The following is a 19,460-nucleotide window of genomic DNA, read 5'->3' on the forward strand; positions in this document are numbered from 1 at the left end:
CCTCCTTAAAGCTTACATTGCGGCGGGGAGGATTAACCCCCAGCCCAGGGCTCAGCCCTGGCCAGGTGTTTGCTGCCCTTCCTTCCCCTGCCTTCCTCCACCATCCTGCTCCCATTCCCTGCCTGGGACACTGAAGGTAGCCGAGGCCAGTGCGGCCTGGGCGCTGCTACCCATTTCAGGAGTGCCTCTGCCCAGAAGGCCTCAGACCTTCCACCCCTCCCAATCCAGGGACTCGCCAGCAGCCCCCACTGGGACCACTGCCCTTCTCCCACTTCTAGACAGAGCTCCCCACTCTATGCCACCTGTGTTCTGCCCCTCGTCGGCTTGCTCCCTTTCTGAATTTTTGTTTCTCTTCTAGGCCTGTCTGCATGCAGGCCTGCCTTCCTCTCCCCTCTCCTTTCTTGTTCCCTCCTATTGTATCCTATCCTACCCTGGGCCTTGAAGCTGCCTGAGCAGAGAGCAGGGATGCAGCCTGCTGATCTGGTCATGACTATTATGGTGTAACGGATAATTAGCATATTCCTACCTTATTAGATAGGATATTTCTATTAAAAATATGTTCTCATAGAACAATGATTACATCTCAGAACTATGAGATGTAATCTATTATAAATGTAAAATGTAAAAATACTATTTTCTGTTTGAAATTAGCTTTCACACACAACATGCATGCCATCCTAAATTCATTCATGATCTGAAGTTTTTATACTTGCAAATATATACTGTTTATATTAAAATAAATGTAAACATACTTGCAACCCAATGTGAAATACATGATATCTGCCACTGGTGCTAGACACAGGCAAAGAGGGCTGTTCCAGTATCTCAGCACATCTTGTTTTGTTTTTTTTTTTTCTTTTCTTTTCCAGTTACCATGCCAGCAATCTTACAGTTCTGTTGTCACTGTAAACTACCTAGATTAGCCTTCTACTTCAAATAAAGGAAGCCAGCATTATACAATTATTGCCTAAGAATGGCCTAATCTTTAAGACCAGCTGCCATACGATAGCATAAGCATCCCTTTAATCAAAATGATAATATCTTATTCTTTCAGTTTGCCTGTTGCAATAATGGAAATGCTGAGCAAGAATACAAGAAAATAACTACATTTTGCATTGATTTGTTAGAAGCTCTGTCCAGCATTTGGACATAATGTACTCTGACACTCAATTTCAGTGTGTTCTTTTCCTTTTGTTTTAACTGTTGTTGGATTGAGATTTTCTTTTCAAACAATATATGTTTATTGATTTCAGAGAGGAAGGGTGAGTGGTAGAGAGAGAAACATCAATGATGAGAGAGAATCATTGATCGGCTGCCTCCTGTATGCCCTACACTGGCAACTGAGCCTGCCAGTGAGGCATGTGCCCTGACCTGGAATCGAACCGTGACCTCCTGGTTCATAGGTTGATGATCAACCATTGAGCCACATCAGCTGGGCGCATTGAAGTTTTGTTCAGACTCCCTTGATTTCTTTTTTATTGTCCCTACTTAAAAAATATATTTTTGTTGCCTATCATAGTAATGCATGTTTATTGTGAAACAACAAAATTAAAAAATAGCACTATATAACAGATGGTGAAAATAGGTTATAAACCTATATTTCAGAGACAATCACTCTTTATTTTGTTTTGTTTTGTCTTTATTGTTGAGAGTATTACACATGTTCTCCTCTTTTCCCCCTCCTTGCCCTCTACCACCTGTTTCCCATCCCATCCCAGGCCTTCACCACACTATTGTCTGTGTTCATGGGCAATGTGTATTTGCATATACCTTCTTTGGTTAATCTCTTTCCACCCCTGCCTTCCTGCTGAGATTTGTTAGTTTGCTTCATGTTTCCTCTGGTTCTATTTTATTCATCAGTTTATTGTGTTCATTATATTCAACATGTAAGTAAGATTATGTGATATTTGTCTTTCTCTGATCAGCTTATTTCACTTAGCATAATAATCTCCAGGTCCCTCCAGGCTGTCTCAAAGAGTAATAAATAGATCCTTCTTTTTCACAGTTGCATAGTATTCCATTGTGTAAATGTACCACAGCTTTTTTATTCACTTATCTACTGATGGGCACTTGCACTGTTTCCAGACCATCACTCAAGATTTAGGTGTAGTCCTGGCCAGTGTGACTGTATTGGTTGGGCATCATCTCGTGCATTGAAAGGTATTGGGTTCAATTCCCAGTTAGAGCACATGCGTTGGAGGCAGGCTCAATCCTCAGTAGGATGTATGCGGGAGGCAGCCAATTGATGTTTCTCTCTCACTTTGATGTTTCTCTCTCTCATCGTGAAATTAATAAAAACATGTCCTCAGGTGAGGATTTAAAAAAAAATTTAGGTTTTTAATTTCCAGAATTTTTATTTTTGCATGCTTATTCTAGCATTTATATTATTTTAATTATTCATATAAAGTATATATATGAATATATATATATATATATATACACACAATAGAGGCCCAGCACTCAAAATTCGGGCCTGGCCTATGATCAGGGCCATCTTTCCCAGCTGTCCACAGCCAGCCCCGCCCCCTGCACCACCCACCCTTCGTTCCCCATTCACCATCAGGTGATTGGTGCCTGATGGCCAGGGTAAAGGACCTAGAGGCCGGCTGTTTCTACCCACTTGCTGTCCCCACCCCTGCAGCAGGTGGCCATCAGGCAATCGGAGCCTGCCGGCCGGGGAAAGAAACCAAGAGGTGGTCCGTGCACCTCCTAGTGACTGGTCCAGTAGTCGTTCTGCCATTAGGGTCAATTTGCATATTTCACTTTTATTATATAAGATATATATATGTAATGCCTTGCTCATCTCTCTTTTTAAACTCATTTTTTAAAGTATGGATTATTTCAAAGACAGGCAAGAACTGCTATCACCAATTTTGTGTTTACCATTTAGACATCTGCAATATTGTGATTTAAAAGAAATACAGGTAGAGAAAAAAGGGGGGCTCTATGGAAAATAACCTCACAGGATGATTTGATCATAAATTACTAACAGAGCAGGTTATAGTGGGTAGTTAGGCCCCAGGCTTATAACTCCTTTAGTGAAAGGTTTTAAATTACCCCTGTCTTGTTCTTCTGCATTTATTTTAACACACCTTTGAAATACCAGAAATAATACCCCTGGGATGGAGTATTAAACCTCAAGAGCATATATAATCTTGTTAACTGTCCTGTTATCCAATCCTCACCTTACTTTCTCCAACCCTTCTGTGAAAGAAAAGAGCCACATGCTAACCTGACAAGCTCAGGGAAGGCCTGCATGGCAGTCTTGCAAACCCAGAGACCTAAGATAACGACAAAAGATGGTTTGAAAATTAAATATCTAACAGGTTATAGTAGGTAGTCATGTCCCAGATATTTTCCCAGACAAAGATCAACTTTGATCTTTTTACTGAGCCCATTTGCCTTTTTGCTCTAAGATAACATATCTATGAGATGTCTGGGTAACTTTTAACTTCCCTTTTTCTGGAGCCCCTGGGGCACAACCTAATGTGAGCGCCAGGATAAATGGCTCAAATTCCTTTGTTATCATGTTAATTGTTCCTGCTCTCACCAGAGTACACGTCCATCATTTTACTTTTTATCCAATCCCAGGAGTTTCCCACCGCTTTGCTTTTTCCCGCCTCCTTACTCCATCACCTATGAATTTCATGTAACCCACCTATGTCTCTCCTTTGATTTCAGTGTATAAATACAGAAATGTAACCCGCCATTCTTCGGAGCATTATCTCAATCAGTTGAGGTTCTGCTTCCCAGCATATGTCGATAGTTTGGCTCAAATAAACTCACAAAAAAATTCTTTACAGGTTTCAATGTTTTTTTTTTCGTTAACACTACTTACATCCCCTTCTTAATTTTAAATGGATAAAAAATGCTGCAAAACTGTTATTCAACAGAGCATTTGAAATCTTGCTCCTTGGCATGTTGTCAATTGGGCTCAAATAAACTCATATAAAAAATCTCAAAAAGTTTGGACATTTCATTTTAAAAAATACATATTTTTATTGATTTCAGAGAGGAAGAGAAAGAGAGAAACATCAATGATGATAGAGAATCATTGATTGGCTGCCTCCTGCATGTCCCACACTGAAGATCAAGCCTGCAACCTGGGCATGTGCCCTGACCAGGAATTGAACCATGACCTCCTGGTTCATAGGTCCACACTCAACCACTGAGTTACGCTAGTAGGGCTGGACATTTCTTAAGTAGACATATATATTTAGTTATTCAGATATTCTTCATCCAGAATTCTTCATTCACAGCTCCCCAAAATCTTAGAATTTCTCTTAGAAATTTCTTTAGTGTTGAGAGTGATTAACACAGGTTTTGTCATGTGAATTAGGTGACATTTGGAAAGCATCTAAGGATGAAGGCTTTTTTGTTAAAACTAATGAGCCTACAATGACACATCATAATTACCCAAAGTCCATAGTTTTACATTAGGATTCATTATTGGTGATGTACATTCTATGGGTTTGAGCAAATATAGAATGACATGTATCCACCACTATAGAGTAGTTTCATTACCCTAAAAATCATTTGTGCTCTGCCTACTTATCTCTCCCTTCCCACAACCCCTGGGAATCACTGATATTTTTACTGTCTTCACAGTTTTGCCTTTCTAAGATGTCACATAGTTGGAAACATAAAGTATGTATGTACCATATTCACATTAGTTTTTTCACTTAGTAATATCCATTTAAGATTTCTCAATCTATTTTCATTGCTTGATAGCTTTTTTTTCGGTAGCAGTAAAAAATATTCCATAGTCTGGATGTACCAGTTTATTTAGCCATTCACATACCAAAGGATAACTTGGTTGCTTACAACTTTTGGTATATATGATACTATTATAAACATCCCTGTGCAAATGTCTGTGTGGATATACGGTTTCACCTTATTTGGGTAAATACTGAAGAGCACAATTGCTGGTTTATACGGTTTGTAAGAATCCGCCAAAATGTTTTCCAAAGTGCCTGTAGCATTTTGCATTCTCATCAGCATTTAATGAGAATTTCGGTTGCTCCACACCCTTGTCAGCATTTGATATTGTTAGCATTTTGGATTTTGGCTATTCCAATAAAACAAACATCATTGTTGTTTTAATTTGCAATTCCCTAATGATGTATGATGTTGAGCATCTTTTCATTTGCTTATTTGCCATCTGTGTATCTTTTTTGGTTAGGTTTCTGTTCAGGACTTTGGCTCATTTTTTAATCAAGTTTTTTTTTTTTTTATTCTTGACGTTTGAGAATTCTTTGTATATGGATGGGAAAAGTAGGTTTATAATTTGTATTGAAAATTGAAATATGGTAGCTATCATACTTGGGTAAAAACTACTGTTTGAATTTTAACCCTACTATTCTGACTTCGACCTTCACTTACTTGCTTTGTTCATCGTGCAATGGGCTTAGGGAGGATGAGTTCAAGTTCTGGGCAAGGTTACAGGCAGAACTTTCTTTTTCATTAAAGAGCCAGCCTTATCTATGTACACTTAGTGGTTATCTTGATGCTGGCCTCGAAAACAATGCTGTTCTATCCAATTAAAAAAATGCACCTGGCATGGTATTGAGATTGTGGGCATATCTGGTCTCTGGCCTGCAAGGTCAGACAGCTAAGTTTATCTTCATCATTCTTCAAACAGGCTAAAGCAAACTAGAAAGCAACATTTTATCTAGGAAGAACAGCAGAAAATTCCAAACAACAGTTTGTTGTAGAATGGGGGTTTCCTTCTCAGAACCTTTAAAAATAACTACCTGCCCCTAAAGCCTCTCAGTCGTGTAGGGCCCGCCTGGGTGTGGTACTCTTGTGGCTGCCCTGGCCAGTTCAATAAATCCTTGTTTGTTTGTTTTTTTAATAAATTATCAGCCTCTGGTGGCCTTATTTTGAACCCAGCATTCGACCCCACAACAAAAATAATACAATAATTAATAATAAATAATTGTACAAGAATAAATTGTTTCATGTACTCACAGCTGTAAACCTACTTCTGCCCACCCTTGTATTTTGAATAATAGTATCTTATTACATATGTCTTGATGCAACTATTTTCTCCCAGTCTATGACTTATCTTCTACTCTTGACAATGTTTTTTGCAGAGTAGAAGTTTTTAATTTTAATGAAATTCAGCTTGTCATTTATTTTCTTCATGGATCATGCCTTTGGTATGTATCTAAAAAGTCACACTTGAGCCTCCAGAAAGTAATTACAGTACAGGATTTTCCTATCTTGGTACTGGTTCCCACAAGGGTTTCTGCTTATGGATTTCTGCTCTAATAAGTTGTGATCTCTGTATTTGCCTGTCAGTCTTTCCAATTTTGGGTCAGAGGTTTGCCCCCTTAGGTCTCTAATGGATCTAAGAAGAGTTTATTTTTTCAATTGTTTATTTTTTTTTACATGTTGTTAGGAAGGAGGAATAACTTCCAAGTTCTTTATATGCCAGATTGGAAAATGGAAGTCTCTCAACCCATTTTAAAATTGGGTTATAGTTAATATTGAGTTGTTAAGAGTTATTCATTTGTATATTTTGGATATAAGTCACAGTTTATTTTTGACTTTGTGGTTCTTTAAGATCGACATGTTTGTTTATTTATTTTTGGGTAGTTAAATCCATCAGTCTTTTATGTTACAGCTTCATGTTTTGTGCTATGTTTAGAAAGACCTTTCTTACTCAAAAATATAAAAATATTCACTCACATTTTCTCCTAGTACTTACATGATTTCTCTCTCTGTGTGTCTCCCCCTCTCTTCTCCCATCTCCCTTCCTTTTTACATATTAATCTTGCTCATTCTTACTGAGCCTAAAGATAATTATTTCAATACCAATAACATTTAAGAAAAGTTTGTAGAGTTGTTATAATGAGTCAATGCTGTTATCCTGTCATCTAGATATTTTTAAAAATATATATATATTTTATTGATTTTACACAGAGAGGAATTGAGAGGGACAGAGAGTCAGAAACGTCAATGAGAGAGAAACATCGACCAGCTGCCTCTTGCACCCCCCCCCCCACACACACTGGGGATGTACCCGCAACCAGTCCGCAGGCCGACGCTCTATCCACTGAGCCAAACTGGTCCCGGCATGTCATCTAGATATTTTAAGAGCTCTGCATGATTCAAAACGCTCTTTGATTGCCTTTAGTAAGACATATCTGTGTCATGTATTCATTCTCACCCAATTTCCTATATTATTTCAAAATCAATAATTTCTATTGATAACAGCTAATCTATTACTCCTCCAATAGCTTTTTGCCTTTTACTTCCTAGAAATGCAATGCCTTAAACCAATGCAAGAAATTTCTAAAGAGTCTTGGATGCTTTGGAAATGTTGCACGTGGGAGTTTCAATGAATTGCATGTTCAATGGCAATTTCAAAGCAGAATGAGCAGTTCTTCCACTTGGTAACAATGTTGCAGCTATTCCAGACGATGCAAGAGCTAAGGCTATGTCATTTTGGGATCAAATTGCTGCCAGAATCAATCTAATTAGGAATGTTTTACCAATTCCTCTTGGAGCATCTAAGAAGATGATTTCTCCAACCCTGTTATTGACAGTTAGCATTATTTGATCGTAAATGCCTTTCTGCTCAAGCGTTAGCTTAGGAATATTTGATTGCACATACAACAAAAGATCACCCGTGTTGTAATTTTTTTCACGATGCAATTCTACATCGAACGAAGCAGCAGCAGATCGATTCGGTGGTGGCATTTCCAATTGATTGAGAACTTTGTACGCGATTTTTAAGCACAAATCATTATCAACATTGAAATGGAATCGTAAAATTGGAAATCGTAAATGGATCATATATTAGAAACATTGAAATGGAATCATAAAGTATTTAGTATAGCATGTGTTGCTTTTGTGTCCAACAGATAGTGCTGGGGAGATAATAGATCAATGAAGGGCTTGTATACATGCATATAAGTACAACCAATGGACATAAAACTCTGGGGAGGGAGGGTATGTATGGGAGGGAGGGGGGCAAAAAAAATCAATAAAATATGTTAAAAAACAAACAAAAAAACAAACACAAAAAAACACGCATGTTTTTACCTGTCACAGGTGTGATATTTATATAATAGTAGGTATAAGGTTTATATAAACATGTGTGTATTTAAATGCAACATTGTGTCAAAATTTCAAAGGTGAAGAACTTTCAGAGATCTAAGATTTTGAACAAATGAACATTTACATTTTTATTTATATGAGAGAGAGAGAGAGAGAGAGAGAGAGAGAGAGAGAGAGAGAGAGAAGAAGAAGAAGAAAAGAGAGATATCTGTTGTTCCACTTATTTATACATTTATTGATTGATATTTTTATGTGCCCTGACCAGGGATCAAACTCACAACCTTGGCATGTTGGGACGATGTCGCTCTGCTCACTTCTAAGCTCCCCCTCTCTCTGTGTTAAGCTGCATGTTACTTTTTTGGATTATTGGGGAAGTCTTTCCTAATAAAACCTAGCATTGTGGAAATACACAAACATGTATGAGTGACTCATTTCACATATGTTTCCATGCTCTTGACAGCATCTCTTCCATCTGGCTGTTCCTGAGTTATCATATATAATAATCCTATATAATAAAGAGGCAATATTCAAATTGACTCTCACACCCTCGCACAAGATGGCCACTCCTATGTGGTCAAAAATGGCTGCCACAAGATGGTCAGCAAGGGGAGGGTAGTTGTGGGCAATCAGGCCAGCAGGGGAGGGCAGTTAGGTGTAACCAGGCTTGCCAGGGAGGAGGACAGTTGGGGGGGTTGGACCAGGCTAGCAGGGGAGGGCAGTTGGGGGTGACCAGGCCTGCAGTGGAGGGCAGTTAGGGGTGACTGGGACAGCATGGGAGAGCAGTTAGGGGCAACCTGGCTGTCAGGGGAGGGCAGTTGGGGGTAACCGGGCCAGCATGAGAGGGCAGCTAGGGGCAATTGGGCCAGCAAGGGAAGGCAGTTGGGGGCAACTGTGCTATGAGAGGAGGGTAATTGGGGGCAATTTGGCAGGCAGGGGAATAGTTAGGCATCGATCTGGGAGGCAGGTGAGTAGTTTGGAGCCAGCTGTCCCGGATTGTCCGAGGGATGTCCAAAATTGGCAGTCAGACATCCCCTGAGGGGTCCTAGATTGGAGAGAGTGCAGGCTGGGCTGAGGGACACCTCCCCAGTTCATGAATTTTGTGCTCTGGGCCTCTAGGACCTTTTATAATTAACCAGTAATATAATATTTAAAGTGTTTCTCTGAGTTCTGTTGGCTGATATAGTAAATTAAACAAATCTAAGGAGAGGGCTGTTGGAATCCCTAATTTATAGCCAGTTGGAAAGAAGCACTGCTAACAAGCTGGAATTGAAACTGGCATTGAATTCCAAGGAGACCTTAATATATAGATTGATGGTCAGAAACATAGGTAACAATCTGGACTTCTGATTGGCATCTGAAGTGGGAGGAAGACAGCCTTGTGAGACAGATACTTAAACTGGGATCTGACACTGTCTCTAGGTAGATAGTGTCAGAATTGAGTTAAATTTTAGGACATTAAGCTGATGTCAGAGAATTGCTTGGTGCTGTGGAAACTCCTTCCCTCCCCCCTTGAAATTGGGTGCTCAGAATTTTGTACACCTTCTTTCACAGCTGCTTGTGAAAGCTGTGAGAGCATTTAGAAATTTATGTTTTTAAATATTGTGCATTAATTTTATTCTAAAATGAGAACCTAATGGAAGGCAGTTTGCAAAGGAAGGCAGGGACATCTAGGAAATAGTAATATTCTATTATTGGCAGTCTCTTAGCAAATAGCTCCAAATTTTATTGCTCAAAGCAAAGGATACACTTTATTTTTTATTCATTTATTTATTTATTTTAAAAAATATATTTTATTGATTTTGTACAGAGAGGAAGGGAGAGAGATAGAGAGTTAGAAACATCAATGAGAGTCAGAATCATCGATCAGCTGCCTCTTGCACACCCCCTATTGGGGATGTGCCCGCAACCAAGGTACATGCCCTTGACTGGAATCGAACCTGGGACCTTTCAGTCCCCAAGCCGACGCTCTATCCATTGAGCTAAACCGGTTTTGGCCAAAGGATACACTTTAGACATTTATGCTAAAGTGGCAAAGGACTTCCCTTTAAAAATGTAAACCACCAAAGTGATCTGCAGTGATACCAATTTTATTACTGGTCATTTTGATGTTTAGAACTTGTTCCAAATATGGCCATCTGTTTTCTTTCAAATATGGCCATCTGTCCTCTAATGCTGGCTGAGGGTTCTCCATTTAGGTGGTGTTTGACAAGGGATTAAGCATGAAGATATGAGGCAGGTGTGGTTGACTGGGCTGTGCTTATTTCTGGATTCCTGAAATAGTCTTCTAACAGACTTTCTTGCTTCCAATCTTCTTCCTCTGTAAATTGTCACCACTCCTACTGTTACTACTCTTCCAGATTCTAAAACATGTATTTTTTTTTTCATCTTCTTGCTTAGAAAAATTTGTCTTCATTCTCTGTTTAGAACTTCACATTTTTTTCTCAAAACTCCACTTCCTAAAAGTTTAAAACCGTGGTTCACAGTTTGATATTCAATGGACTTCATAATCTTTTTTTGTGTGTTTTTTTATTTTTTATTTTTTTTATTTTTAAATTAAGGTATTATATGTGTACATATCTTGCCATTGCCCTCCCCTTCCCACACATGCCTTCACCCCTCAGTGTTTTGCATACATTAGTTATGCTTATATGCATACACACAAGTCCTTCGGTTGATTTCTTATCACCCTCACCTCTCCCTAACCTTTCTGCTGCAATTTGACAATCAGTTTGATGCTTTACTGTCTCTGTATCTATCTTTTTCTTCATCAGTTTACAGTGTTCTTTATTACCCATAAATGAGGGAGATCATATGGTATTTTTCTTTCATTGACTGGATTATTTCACTTAGCATAATGTTCTCCAATTCCATCCAGGTTGCTGCAAATGGTAAGAATTCCTTTTAATAGCAGCATAGTATTCCATTGTGTAGATGTACCATAGTTTTCTGATCCAGTCATCTGCTGACAGGCACCTAGGCTGTTTCCAAATTCTGGCTATGGTAGATTGTGCTGCTATGAACATAGGGGTGCATATATCCCTTCTCATTGGTGTTTCTAGTTTCTTGGGATATATTCCTAGAAGTGGGATTACTGGGTCAAATGGGAGTTCCATTTTCAGTTTTTTGAGGAAGCTCCACACTGTTCTCCACAGTGGTTGCACCAGTCTGCATTCCCACCAGCAGTGCACGAGGGTTCCTTTTTCTCCGCAACCTCGCCAACACTTGTTGTTTGTTGATTTGTTGATGTTGGCTGTTCTGACAGGTGTGAGATGGTACCGCATTGTTGTTTTGATTTGCATCTCTCGGATAATTAATGACTTTGAGCATGTTTTCATGTGCCTTTTGGCATTCCTTCTGTCTTCCTTTGAAAATGTTCTATTTAGGTCCATTGCCCATTTTTTAATTGGATTATTCATCTTCCTTTTATTTAGTTGTATAAGCTGTTTGTAGATGTTGGAGATTAAACCTTTATCAGTGGTATCATTTGCAAATATGTTCTCCCACACAGTGGGCTTTCTTGTTGTTTTGTTGATGGTTTCTTTTCTGTAAAAAAGCTTTTTATTTTGATGTAGTCCCATTTGTTTATTTTCTCTTTAGCTTCCATTGCCCTAGGGGTAGTATCAGTGAAGAAGTTCTTTTGGCATATGTCTGAGATTTTGCTGCCTGTGGATGCTTCTAGTATTTTTATGGTTTCCCGTCTGATGCTTAAGTCCTGTATCCATTTTGAGTTTATTTTTGTGAATGGTGTAAGTTGGTGATCTAGTTTCATTCTTTTGCATGTGTCTGTCCAATTTTCCCAACACCATTTATTGAAGAAACTGTCTTGACTCCATTGTATATTCGTGCCTCCTTTGTCAAATATTAATTGAGCATAGTGATTTGGGTTGATATCTGGGTTCTCGATTCTATTCCATTGATCTATATGTCTGTTTTTGTGCCAGTACCAGGCTGTTTTGAGAACAGTGGCTTTGTAATATAGTTTGAAGTCTGGTATTGAGATCCCTCCTACTTAACTCTTCTTTCTCAGGATTGCTGTGGCTATTCGGGGTCTTTTATTGTTCCAAATGAACTTTTGGAGAATTCTTTCTAGGTTGGTGAAATATGTCGTTGGTATTTTAATGGGGAGTGCAATGAACCTATAGATCGCTTTAGGAAGTATGGACATTTTGATGATGCTGATTCTACCAATCCATGAACATGGTATGTTCTTCCATCTCCTTCCATCTTCCTCTATCTCTTTTTTCAGTGTCGTGTAGTTTTCCGCATATAGGTCCTTTACTTCCTTAGTTAAATTTATTCCTAGGTATCTTAATTTTTTTGGTGCGGTGATAAATTGAATTGCTTTTTTAGTCTCTGTTTCTGCAGTTTCACTGTTGGTGTATAGAAATGCCATGGATTTCTTGGCATTAATTTTGTATCCTGCTACATTGCCAAATTCATTTATTAAGTCAATTAGTTTTTTAATGGAGTCTTTTGGGTTTTTTATTTATAATATCATGTCATCTGCAAATAAGGATAACTTTACTTCTTCTTTTCCAATTTGGATGCCTTTTATTTCCTCCTCTTGTCTAATTGCAATAGCTAGTACTTCCAGTACTATGTCAAACAGGAGTGGCGAGAGTGGGCATCCCTGTCTTGTTCCTGTTCTTAGAGGGAATGGTTTTAGTTTTTGCCCATTGAGTATAATGTTGGCTGTGGGTTTATCATATATCGCTTTTATTATGTTGAGGTATGATCCTTGTACTCCCACCTTGTTAAGAGTTTTTATCAGAAAAGGGTGTTGGATTTTATCGAATGCTTTTTCTGCATCAATTGATATGACTATATGATTTTTATCTTTCAATTTGTTTATGTGATGTATCACGTTTATTGATTTGCGGATATTGTACCATCCTTGCATTCCTGGAATAAATCCTACTTGGTCGTGGTGTATGATCTTTGTGATGATCTTCTGGAATTGATTTGCTAGAATTTTGTTGAGGATTTTGGCATCTATGTTCATGAGGGATATTGGCCTGTAATTCTCTTTCATTGAGTTGTCTTTATCTGGTTTCGGTATTAGGGTGATGCTGGCCTCATAGAAGGAATTTGGAAGTGTTCCTTCCTCTTGGATTTTTTGGAATAGTCTGAGGAGGATAGTTTTTAGTTCTTCCTTGAATGTTTGGTAAAACTCTCCTGTGAAGCCATCTGGCCCTGGGCTTTTGTTTGCTGGAAGCTTTTTGATGACTGTTTCAATTTCTTCCCAAGTCACTGGTTTATTGAGATTTTTAGATTCTTCCTGATTGAGTTTTGGAAGTTTGTATTTTTCTAGGAATATGTCTATTTCCTCCAGGTTGTTCAGTTTGTTGGAGTAGAGTTGTTCATAGTATTTTGTAACAATCCGTTGTATTTCGGTGGGGTCTGTTGTTATTTCACCTCTTTCATTTCTGATTTTGTTTATTTGGGTCCTCTCTCTTTGTTTCTGGGTTAGCCTGGCTAGAGGTCCATCTATCTTGTTTATCATTTCAAAGAACCAGCTCTTGGTTTTGTTGATCTTATGTATTGTTTCTTTGGTCTCTATGTCGTTTATCTGTGCTCTGATTTTTGTTATTTCCTTCCTTCTTCTAACACTGGGGTTTTCTTGTTGCTCTTTTTCTAACTCTTTGAGTTGTAGAGTTAGATCCTTTGTTACCCTTTCTTCTAGTTTTTTTGCAATAAGCTTGTAAGGATATGAACTTCCCTCTCAAAACTGCTTTTGCTGTGTCCCATAGATTTTGGATTGTTGTGTTTTCATTGTCATTTGTTTCCAGGATACTTTTAATTTCTTCCTTGATTTCTCTGGTAACCCAGTCCTTGTTTAATAGCATGCTGTTTAGTCTCCATGTGTTTGATTTTTGTGGATTATTTTTATTGTAGTTAATTTCCAGTTTTATGCCATTATGGTCTGAGAAGATGCTTGATATGATTTCTATCTTCTTGAATTTGAAGAGACTTTGCCTATGTCCCAAAATGTGGTCTATCTTTGAGAATGTCCCATGTGCATTTGAGAAGAATGTATATTCTGTGGCTTTGGGGTGGAATGTTCTGAAGATGTCAATTAATTCCATCTGGTCTAGTGAGTCATTTAGGATTGATATTTCTTTGCTGATTTTTTGTTTAGATGATTTGTCAAAGGGTGACAGTGGGGTTTTAAAATCTCCTACTATAATTGTATTGCTATTAATCTCTCCCTTAATGTCCTCCAGCAGTTTTTTTTATGTATTTGGGTGCTCCCATATTGGGTGCATATATATTTACCAGGGTTATTTCTTCTTGTTTAATTGCTACCTTTAGTATTATGAAGTGGCCTTCATTATCTCTTGTTATGTCCTTCACTCTGAGATCTAATTTGTCAGATATAAATATTGCTACCCCAGCTTTCTTTTCATTTCCATTTGCCTGGAAAACCTTTTTCCATCCCTTCACCCTCAGTCTGTGTGCATCTCTTTTTCTGAGGTGGGTTTCTTTTAGACAACAGATGTATGGGTCTTGTTTTCTTATCCAATCTGTTACCCTATGTCTTTTGATTGGAGCATTTGAACCATTTACATTTAATGTTATTAATGATATGTACTCATTTGACGCCATTTTTATTCTATACCCCTGTGTTCCTTCTTCGCTTCCTATTTCTTTATTTTTACAGTAGACTCTTTAGCATTTCTTGCATTGCTGGTTTGGTGGAGATAAATTCCTTTATTCTTTTTTTGTCTGTGAAGCTCCTGATTTCCCCTTCAATTTTGATTGATAGTCTTGCTGGGTACATTATTCTTGGATTCAGACCGTTTATTTGCATGACTTTGTATATTTCATCCCATTCCCTTCTGGCCTGATAAGTTTCTGTTGAGAAATCAGGTGTTAGTCTGATGGGGGTTCCCTTATATGTAACTTTCTGTCTCTCTCTGGCTGCTTTTAAGATTCTTACTTTGTCATTGGTGTTTGCCAATTTAATTATAATACGTCTTGGCGTTGGTCTTCTGGGATCCATTTTGCTTGGGACTCTGTGAGCATCTTGGATTTGTGTGGGTTTTTTCTTCTCTATCTCGGGAAAGTTTTTTGTCATTATTTCTTGAAATACGTTTTCCATGTCTACCTCGGTTTTCTTTCCTTCCGGAATCCCTATTATTCGAATATTGTTTTGTTTTGCATTGTCCCAAAGCTCCCGTAGGCTCTCCTGCTTTTTAATTTTTTTTTCTAGAAGCTGCTCTAATTGGGTATTTTTTTCCATCTTGTCTTCTAGCTCACTGATGCGATCCTCTGCTTCTTCTAGTCTGCTCTTGATGCTTTCTATTGAGTTCTTCATAGTAGCGATGTCATTTTTCATTTCATCTTGAATCATCTTCATTTCCTCTTGGGTTTTTTTCATTTCCTCTTGGGTCTTCCTCATATTGTCAAATTTGTCTTCCATTCTTTTTAGCCATCTTAAGATCGTTACTCTGAATTCTTGCTCTGGTAGGTTGCTTGCCTCTAATTCGTTTACTTCCTTTTCTGGTGATGCCTGCTTTTCTTTCATTTGTGGGCTGTTTCTTTGTCTCCCCATGGTCTCTATTCAGGATGTCTCTCTCCTGTGTTGATTTATGTCTCCTGGGTTGATTTAAAGGCACAAAATACAACACAACCAGGTACAATACACAAGGCACAGAACAGGAATGTGTTTGCAATATTAATAACTTCCAATAAATGTAACAACTAGGGAAAGGCAAATTAGGGAATAGGGGAGAAAGAGGAAGAGTAAAAAGAGAGGAGGGATGGAGCAAAAGAAAAAGATAGGAAAAAGAGTGTCAAAATGAATTTGGGAAACAGGGAAGAGAGAGAGAGAGAGAGAGAGAGAGAGAGAGAGAGAGAGAGAGAGAGAGAGAGAGAGAGAGAGAAGGGGAACAAACTATATATATGGGGCGAGAATTTCAATTGAACAACCACTAACCCCAACAAATGGTGTCAGCAGTACCTGGAGAATAATACAATCTATAACATCCCCTAATTTCCAACACAGTAAGGGAAAACAGAAGTAATGAAACAACAACTAACAAACACCAATCAAATAAGAAAATACTGAGCAACAGCAACAACATAAGATTAAGCAAAATATTCTCACTTAAAAAGCATAAAAATATAATATAATCATCATTCCCCCAAACAGCATCGAATGAACTGTGATGAAAACAATTTTTTTTTTTTGCTAGTTAATATTGCTCAGAGAGGGGTGTGTATGCACTTGGCACTAGGGATGGGAGATAAGATATATAAGTAGTGTAGAAATTTTAGCATGGGGGGATACAGAGAGAGTAAAGAAATCTAAAGCAGGAAAGGATTAAGATAAACAGGATAGCAAAAAGGGGGAGGGGTAGAAAGAGAATGATGGTGTAAAGGTCGTGTTGAGTTAGGGTTAAACAATTTTAAAGGAGAAATGAAAATAAAATGAACGCCAATTCCAATTGTAAAATAAAGAGAAAATAAAATGGCACTTAAAAAAATTAAAATAGCAGTGTTAAAAATGCTTATTGAACCTAAAAATGTAATAATTAAAAAGTTAAAATCTAGTGAGGAAAAAAGGAAAAAAATTGTTTCTTAAGTAAAAGATGCAAAAAATGAAGAAAAAAATTAGCAAAAAAAAAAAAAATGTCCAGTTGTGAAGGCCATTCACTTCTGTTATTCTATTTGACACGCCCTTTTCTTAGTCCAGCCCCTATTGCAGTTCCCTGTGTTCTGCTGCACCTCAGTGGCGATTCCTTAGTTTCTTGATTTTTGATCAAATAAAACTAATAATAAACACAGTCAGATTGTACTCCAGATCCTAGGTGGCAGTGTATGTGGATTGATGTCCTGTCTTTTTGGTTGCTTTAGCCTTCTTTTTCTGTGACCCTCAATACCAGTTTTTTTTATTTTATTTTATTTGTGTATTTATTAATTAATTTATTTATGCCTAGGAGCGGAATCCTGGATGATTTCCCCCTGCTCTGCTTCTCAGTTTCCAGAAAAGCAGATTCCCCCTGCTGTCTCTTAGGGTCAGCCAATCTGGGTGATCTCTCCTTTGTAATCAGAAGCAAAGTGTTGCAGGGGAACCAGCCCAGGTGCGTGATGGGCGAGTCTCCGTGCACTTACAAACAGACTGCTTTCCAACTCCTATGTTCTCCCTCTGTGTGGGATCAGAATGGGTTGCTCCCTAGAGAACCCCACTAGTAGCAACCTTGGGGACCCCCGTCCACTCTCTTGAATCACGCCAGCCCCAACAGTGGGGGGCTTCTGTGGACGCAGATTTCCAGGGTCCCAGCGCGCGCTTTTTTTTTTTTTTTTCCTCTGCCTCCCCAGTGGCTGCCGCTGTTGTGGCTGCTGCAGCTGCTGCTGCTTTCACTTTGTTTTCGCGACTTAGACACCCTGCGCTATCCCTGCAAAATCCAACCTTTCTGTGGAATCCGCCTGTCCGCTCAGGTCGGACTGCCCCGATTCTTAACAGTCTGTTCCCTGTCCCTTGGCGTTTTAAAAAGAGTCCCGCTTCTGGGGAAGATTACGCCAGACCCAGACCCAGACCCGGCACTGGGTCTCCCCAGGCAGGATATTCGCTACAGCCAATATCCTTTCCGAACCGCTCGGCGCAGGGCACGGTGGCTGCAGTTGCTGCCGGCGCAGCGGGGCGGAATCCCTTACATTATCCCCGCAAACTCTGACCTTTCCGTGGGTGATTGAAAAACTCCCTTGAATCCACGCTTTTGCACCAATTGGGGTGTCTCAGCTGCTCGATGGTCTCTGCGGTGGTTTTTCCAGGCCTCCTGTTCCAGTCTTACCAGCGTAAGGAGATCAGACTCACAAGCTGGGAACTGTGGCGAAACAGGGACAAGCCGCCATCTTCCCGTAGCTCTAGCCTAGAACCTCCTTTCTTTTATATCTTTAATAATATTCACAATCATAAGTTTCATCAGAGCATGGAGTAATGTTTCCCAATTATCATTATTCTTTTCCAAGAGCATAGTAATCGTAAGAGCTCTTTACATTTTTGTTGGATGAATGAATAAGAAATATCTTTTTCCTTAGTGGAAATGTCTTCAGTATTAATGTTGAAAGTACTACAAAAATACTATTTAAGGTTTTCCATGAGAACTATTGCTTGCTTAAACTGAAAAAAAAAATCCCATATATTTTACCAACTTAAGAAAACAGTGTGGGCCCAATATATGGTGATGGAAAAAGATTTGACTTTGGGTGATGGGCACACAAGTGAAATATACAGATCTTGTATCATAGAATCTACACCTAAAACCTATATGATACTATTAACCAGTGTCACTCCATTACATTTGAGGAAAAAAAGAAATAGTGCCAGACCATTTTTTTTAAGAAATAAATGCTTTATGAAGAATTCTGATTTCAGTTGTATTGACATTGGTAGATTTTTAGAAATGTATCATTTTTCTCCCCTCCCTCTCCTGCTGGCAATCACCATACTGTTGTCTCTGTCCATGAGGTTTTTTTTTAATCTTTTTATTTTATTTTTTGCTCAATCTTTCCACCTCCCCTCTCCCAGCTCCCCCTTCAAACAGCTATCAGCTTGTTCTCTATCTATGAGTCTGTCTCTATTTTTCTTATTAATTCATTAAATGTGTCGTTTTCAACATGATTTTAAATGAATGATGATTGAGGGGCCTTAAAAAGGGTGGGTTAGGAGAAGGCACAAAATAAACAGAATCTAGGGTCTTAGTATTATGGTCCATTCAGGGTGCTATAGCCAAAATACCATAGATTGGATGGCTAAAAGAACAAACACTTATATCTTCGTTCTTTTTTGTCATCTACTTGGAGAATGTACATACTAGTTACTCTTGTTTGAAGGTAGTGCATTATTTAAAACATATCTTGGACACGGAAGTCCAAGATCAAGGTGCTAGCAGATCCAGTGTCTACTGAGGGCCCACTTCCTCGTTCACCAAATGCTGTCTTCTTGCTGGATCCTCACATGGTGGAAGGTACAAAGGAGGACATGAATTCCATTCATGAGATTTCCCCCATTATGATCTAAGTACCCCCTGAAGGCCCCACCTCCAAATATTATCACATTAGGGATTAGGTTTCAATGTATAAATTTTAGAGGGGCAAAGATATTCAGTCTGTAGCACTGTGCTACAATACGTTATAGTCAGAATCACAAACAGAATTATTGCCAGTGTAGAGAAGGAACATAGGAGGTAAGGCAAAGAATTAAAAATCTGTGATGTCCATGTGAGGAGTTTTATCTTGCCTTTGCCTATTTTGAGAAAAAAATGTGCATAAGACCATGGCCTCAAGTTATTATTTTGAGAGAGACTATATCAAATTTGAGCTATAAAGAGAGGTAGCATGGTGGCATGGTAGGTATAGAATCTGAACTAAGGAGCTTCAAGTCCTGG

General features: G+C 38.6%; 1 long non-coding RNA gene across 1 annotated transcript in view; it reads left to right on the top strand.

Annotated features, from left to right (window-relative positions):
* LOC311615160 overlaps nt 1-19,460 on the top strand; it is a 128,125-nt gene that overhangs the window by 63,863 nt on the left and 44,802 nt on the right. Inside the window, exon 3 of the long non-coding RNA XR_014793738.1 lies at nt 4,609-4,647. This is a non-coding gene — a long non-coding RNA (uncharacterized lncRNA). The remainder of the gene's footprint in view (nt 1-4,608; nt 4,648-19,460) is intronic.

Source organism: Pipistrellus hanaki (assembly GCF_964339955.1).
Source record: "Pipistrellus hanaki genome assembly, chromosome: X".
Lineage (NCBI taxonomy): Eukaryota > Metazoa > Chordata > Mammalia > Chiroptera > Vespertilionidae > Pipistrellus > Pipistrellus hanaki.